Here is a 7074-nt window from a genome sequence, read left to right as displayed (position 1 = left end):
GTAGAAGGCAACATAGATTTGTCATCTAAATTACTACCCCGTATCATTAAGACGCAGCCAAATGAAGTCTTTATAACTGCCTGGAATTAAATGGAAGTATATAAAACATACAATAAGTTGTTGTAAGAACCCAACAATATTAGATTTGACTCCTTTATCTCTTTCTTTTTTTTTTTCTTGTGACAGAGTTAAAGGAGCAAATCAAAGAGAAAAATAATTAAGTACTCCCTGAGTTTAGAAGCAAAGAAATTAATTTTACTTTTGTACAATATATAGATATATAAAAACCATACCAGGATAACAGTTCAAGAACACATCTGAAAGGAATAGTTTCTGCCAAAATGAACTATAATTTTGCAATTAAATTCCTGTAAGAAATTCAAAGGAAATTCAGTTCTTTCATACAGAGTTCAACTTTGCCAGTTCCTCAGTTAGGAGATAAAACTAAAATCTGGGTAGACACCTGTGCAGCAATGCTGTTAAGAGAAACTACTGTAGTATTTTAGCTCAAGAAGTTAAAGACATGGTGGACAAAATTTAATGAGAAAAGTCTTCCCTATCATAAGGTATAAGGCTCCTATAATTCTACCCTGCATTTGAACACCTGTCTAAAACTATAATGTGGAATTTTAAGTCCATTTTATGTTTGCTTATCATTAATGCAAACCTCATGTACTGTGTGCACTGTTGCTTACAGATCATTATTTGCAAATGCTGTCACAAGCCTGACAGTGGTTATGAAAGACATTCTTTGTATTTAAAGCAGAGGCATAGAGCAGATCACTAGGTAAAACACATACTGTCTTCTCAGGATCCATTTCCCTGATCTCCAGGGTGTTATCGCAACTTACTTTCCTCATTAAATACCAGACTAACATATGAAGCAAGCAGCATCAAACAGTCCTGACTCCATTAAAAGAGTATGGCACGTAAGACACTTTATTGAAATATACTTCTTTGCCAGGAGAAATCTACATCTACATTCTAGCTCTGGTTACTTAAAGACCTGCAGATACTTAGTGGAGTAACTACCTCACGTTCTGTGTATGCAAGCAAGGCATTTCAACATGCTTATATAGCACCTGCACATCAAGCTTGCAAAGACACCAAGGGTGGTGTGGTAAGGTTTGGGAGGTGGAGGCAGAAGAAAATAAGTATTCATTAATGATTTAATATAACTTTTAACTGACATATTTAACATCCGTGTCATAAACCTCATAAACTTTACCAATAATATTTCATCCAAGTACAGAAATTTTAACAACTTATTATTAGAAATCTATTGGAATTTGGCAGCTTTTTAAAACCTTAAATGAATATTCTTGCCTTTCAAGTCACAATTGTGCGTAGCAAAATGTTAGACATAGATGGAAATTGAAAATGATTCTGTGAAACTTACTGTACCCATATGGCCTCAGAAATTTCTACATGAACAATGTTAGACTAAAAGCTCTTGGGACAGCTAAGAGCCTTCAGTGTTTTTTCAGTTTCCAGATTAAAAAAATTTTGTGTTTTATTTTTTGAAATCAAATCAGAAAGCTTTGCTATTCAGCTAGTTTTGAAGCTCTAAAAATTAGAAAATAAAAACAATATAAAAGATTTGTCCTTCATGTAGGGCAAGAAAAAAATTATTTCCCAGTATTTTTCAGAAAAATTCTCACAAAGAAAAAAACCCAACAAAATTACAGAGCCTGCTCCCATCAATTTTTATCCCTTAATAGTTCTCTTAATTGTAATTCTGTTCTATATACACTTTATCCTATTACCTGCACCAGAAGAAACAGTGGGGGAAAAATTTTACTTATGCTGACTGTTTTTAGAGCAGAGTTCTGTAATCAACCAGTCACAGCTAAACATTTAAGCACTGTTATATCACTCTTGAGGAAAGATGACCGTATGTGTTTGTAGTTACCTGCAGGCCACTAGATATATTCTAGTAGCTTTGGGAAGGCTAATATGGAGAAAGTTATAATTATGCTTACCACGGAAAGTGAACTGGTATTTTTATTATTGATCAAGAGGAAGCTGCTAGCTAAACTGTGATTACCTTTCTTTCATGGGGCGGTATTTCCATTGCTGTCAATTTTCTCTGCTTATATGAGTAAAACAATCACATTTAGACCCCACAGAGAAAGAAACATGTAACAAAAGCTTCAGTTTTTGAAACAGCATCACAAATATCTAACCTATGTTGCAGCAGCATCCCTATACAATTAGCAGATTTTTGATGAAATGTAAATCCATTTACCAAATTCCACAAGCCACTTACTTAATTCTTATACAACATTAATTTTAAAAGATACAAGCTTAATCAGTGCTCTAACAAGAAAAGATCTCCCCATTATGTTTGATTTACATCTATTTTTGCAAAGAAAGATTCTGTCTTTCTTGTCTTGACTCAAATAAGCTACTCACTCATTCCAGCATTACTTCTGGTCATTCAACTCTACGCATTATGAGCAGCTGCACTGTTTTCAATGGTATGCTTTTGCCATAGTCAAAAGAGTACAGCAGATATGATGAAGCTAAAGAATCAGACCGAAATGTTAAATACAGAAAAAATAATGAAACACTGTAAATAAGTGCAGTTTCATACCTACTTATTTTCACTTCAAATCTTTCTCCAAAACACATCCAGAGGACTAACGTGAAGGGGGCAAAAAACCCTATTGTCATATAAAAGTCTCCTTAAAAGTAATTTTCAGAACTTCAGAAGCAACTAAAACTATCACTCTACAACAGAAAAAATATAGGGGAAATGGAAACTGGAAATAAACCTTCACAACATTTAAATACTTTACAGAAGCCTATTAAGCTGGTTTTAAAGTTGCATTTTTGGACCCCTGTTGATTTATTCTGTGAAAGCATTCACATAACAGGGAAAGCAGCACACACACACTCCTCTTTTTAAAAGAAAAAAAAAAATTTCTTTCTTTCTGCTTTTGTTCAGGCGAACACCTGGCCTATAAAATTCAGTGACAGAACCTTCCCTGGGGTGCTGTTTTTGTAGAAAGCTAACAAAACTTTTTAAAGTATATATTTTTCATCTCATTGGAGCTTGCACAGCTTTATTTTAAACTTTTTCCATCTGTTTGTCTGGCTCAGCTGTGGGTACTAGTATGTTTAAAGCAAGCTGTATCACTGGTCCAAGGGAAGCCTGCAATCAGCAGGTTCCTGCCTACTTCTGGCTGGCAACCCAGCCAAAATGTTCCAGCAGGAATAAGACAGAAGAGGAAGAAGAGATGGGAAGGGGAGAAAGTTTCTCATTTGTTTTACAAAAGACATCTTGTAAATATCAGATCAAAGATTTTTCAGGGATTAGTGCGTGTCACTCATTACTTGGAGAGAGTGGAGGGAGCCTGAATTAATTATGATTAAACTAATGCTCAGGAATACTTATAAAGGCTTTTTACTTGGGATGACAGCTGGCCTGAGATCTTTCTCTGCCTTCCATCTAGACTAAGTTCTGCTTCTCTTTTTTGCCCTGCCACCCTCATATCTTGGTTATAAAAGACCTTCATGAAGCAAAGGAGGAACAAAACATGGTTAAAAAGCCACCAAACCCCTCAACTCTTTTAATACTCTTTAAACAGACTTGCATCACTGTTGCTTAAATTTAGCCATATTTTTTAGTATTTCATTTAGGCATATTTCTTAACTAACATTTCATTATTGAAAATGAAAAGGAATTCAAATATTAGGGAAACTAGATTTGGAGATACTTCTGTATTAAATTCAGTAACTTGCATGTAGTAAGTGCTGCAGGAAGAGAAGTGAACAGTGCAGATGAATATTATCTTCGGACTTTCTCACAGCCATTACATGGCATATAAGCAGGTAAAAAAAAAAAAAAAAGAAAGATAACGACATTTTGTGTCAGCTGAAGACGAAAATGGCAGCTAGTAGATGCTAACTCTTATCTACAGGCATAATACAACCATAGTAATGTGAATTTCCACACAGCTGCCTGATAGCTTGGTGATAGGTTTCATTTTGTTTGGGATTTTGATGCCACCCTTCCCAATGTCCGCCTGCACTGTATTAAACAAAACTAAACCCTAACAGCTGTCATGTGCAATTCATTCTTCCTCTCAGCCTGTCCCTGAGGGGACTGTGCACTGGAGTGTTTTCTTTTAGATAGGCTTCTGCTTCTTTTTTAAAATGTACATGTTTTTCTCCATTTATAATAGAGAAAAGAAAGCCAAGGGAACATGCCTTATACGTGAAGAGAAGTAATGAATGTGGAAAGATTTAGGAAAGGTAACCAGAGCTGGCCATGCACAGACTTGCTAGCCTGCACTAACCAGCCAGTTTTAGTGTATCCGCTCCATACGCCAACCCAAAAACATCCATAGCGGCACATACAGGATTCTTAACATCCTAACTCATGGAAGTCTTTTTAGAAAGTAGTTGCTGCAAACAGTTATATGACCTTTTCACTTGAGTTGAAAGGACAGTGTGAGAATAAAGTGCTGTTTTTCTCTAGGTAACTTAGCAGTACTTGGTTCACCTAATGCCTGTAGCAGTTTCAGAGATATGTCAAGAATATGCTTTTACATTGACCACAAGACTAAAGAAAAAAGAACGTGCTTTTAGGGGGTTTTTATCATTACTGTATGTTCAGTGAAGAGAAAAATAACGAAGTGAAGACAATCCAGTGTTTTACACTTGACCTACTCCCTGGAGTATGCACGATTGTTCAGTGAACTCAAAGTATCATCATTACGCTAATTTGTCAGAAGCATGTGACAAGCATATGGGGAAGCCCAAGGCCAAATGGATTTTCAAAATTCTGAAACCTTTTAAGCTGGGATGTTGATATACCTGAACACACATTTTTAAAAGCTTATTTTTAGAAATAAGAATACACATTTCCCACCTAGCCAGACGAAGGTGAATATCCTTTCTACCTTAAATTTAAATTAATTTATCACAAAATTATTAGTTCAAATGCTTTGAGAACTGACTTCAGTAATTCTCTCTGCTCCTCATTTCCCTGGCTGCAAAACAGAAGTGTTTTTATTTTTTCCTCTGTATCTGCACAATGCAAGAACAGCTATTATATACATCATCCGAGTGGCAAGTTTATAAACAAATTCCACAGCTGTGTGATCTTCCTTTCTGAATCAGTATCCACAAGGCACATCAGATTTATTGATACGTGATATCAATTTTGCTTCTAGATGTGCTAATCTTTTCTTTTTTTGTCTTTTGAACCTAGTGCTTTTTTTTTGCCTGATCCATGTTCAAAGTGTTGTTTTATCATACTACTCACTAGACTGCAGAAGCTTCTTAAGAAAAATCAATTCAGCACTAAACATATTGAGAACAGTAAGAATGAAGTAAAATAGTTTAAGTAGCAAAGCGGTATTCAGGAAAACCTTAAGTAACAAAGCATATATTGAGACCACACTAGGTGGTATAAGCCATAAATTGGAGTGTATGCTAATATTATGCTACCACTGCTGCTGTTATTAGCTTAGTCCAGTTTTGGTTTTCATTGCTATCATATTCATACTTCTTGGAAGAGAGGGTGATGTAATCAATTTCTGTTAGATCGTAGATAATTCTATGTTAGAAAATCAACTAGAACAAAAGATATTCTAAAAAATTACAGGGTTTTCACTATCTCCTCAGAAGCAGACTTAAGAAAACTGTTCTAAGTTTCCTTAAACTAAGAAGGACCTCAAGACGTTTTACTTTACTTTATAAAAACATTTTAAAATACCTTCAAGTTTTGGACCGAAGTTCCTGTCAAAACAGAAAGGGAACATTGAAGACACAACAGGAGAAAAAATAAGTCCAAAATGAATGATGAGATTATCCATATGGAATACAAGATATCCTATTTCAATCCCCTGCTTTGAAAGTTTTGTAACTCCATGCTACTTCTTATTTTATGCAACTAATTTGGATTCATAAGCAAATATTTATTCTAGACAATGTGCAGACTTCTCAGTTTCATCCCAGTGAAAAATAGGATGAAATTCCTCTTGAATTCATCCGCCACACTGCTGTTTTTCAGCTAGCCTGACTAACAGGTACAGGTCAGCGCCTTGGAATCTGCATTGCTGATAAAGAGCAACTGCTTGAACAGTACTGCTTCTCCACTGTGTCACAGAGTATATAACTCGTTCTCTTAAACATGGCTTAAATAACAAGGTATTACTGAGTTCTGGGGCTAGGCATGAACTTGTTCCATCTCCATTTCTTTACATGCCATTCCATGTGCTACTTTTAAAAACCAGGAACAATAAGGCTCCTGACAGTTCAGAGCACGTTTTTACCTTTACTTTTATCTCACCATCTTCACTAGGGATTTACAGATTTTACGAAAGCACAGCATCTCCCACACATAGTACTTCTATATCCTGCAAGGCTAATACTTACCACATCTGTCCAAGACTCTTAGCGTACGATTTATTTGAATCACTAAAAGAGCAGAAGGTCAAATGCGTACAGGAGCATGAATATTATTTCCTAAGCCCAAACCACAGATCTCAACAAGATGGTATGTGGAAGTGACACATAAGATAACATCCCTGAAACGTTAAGGACTGACTTTCATGTTTTTTTTCATTTACTGTCCTTTACCAAGGATCATCAGTCCAGAATAAAATGCAGCTTTTCCTAATCACAGTCAAGTAAAGCTTTCTGTTAACTCCCTAAAACACCTCAGAAGTGTTAGCATAAGCAAAATAACATGAGCTGCTTTTCTTCCCTCCTGGACCCAGCTCTACCTAGCTGAGTTTATATATTTACATTATTTATACAATATTTATATTATACAGCAATTCTATCCTTTAAAACTCCACTTATTCCTCTATAAAATGAGAATATTATTATATTTTACCACATTCTCAAAAATTCACATTTGACTTTTCAAGTTAATAAAATTCATATTATTTAACTTTTTAATTAAAACAACTCATTTTTCTATACTACATTTTTAGTCCTTTAACCTGCAAAATACTTTCCAGAGAAAGCCATACTCTGTATTTTTCAATATACAAAAAAGAAAGAAAACACCCTTCATTTTTATAATCCAAACCAGACAGAGGAAAAGCCAGGTTC

Source organism: Falco cherrug, chromosome 1 (genome assembly GCF_023634085.1).
Source record: "Falco cherrug isolate bFalChe1 chromosome 1, bFalChe1.pri, whole genome shotgun sequence".
Taxonomy (NCBI): Eukaryota; Metazoa; Chordata; class Aves; order Falconiformes; family Falconidae; genus Falco; species Falco cherrug.
The sequence above is the reverse complement of the archived record's forward strand: the minus strand, read 5'-3'. Positions refer to the sequence as shown.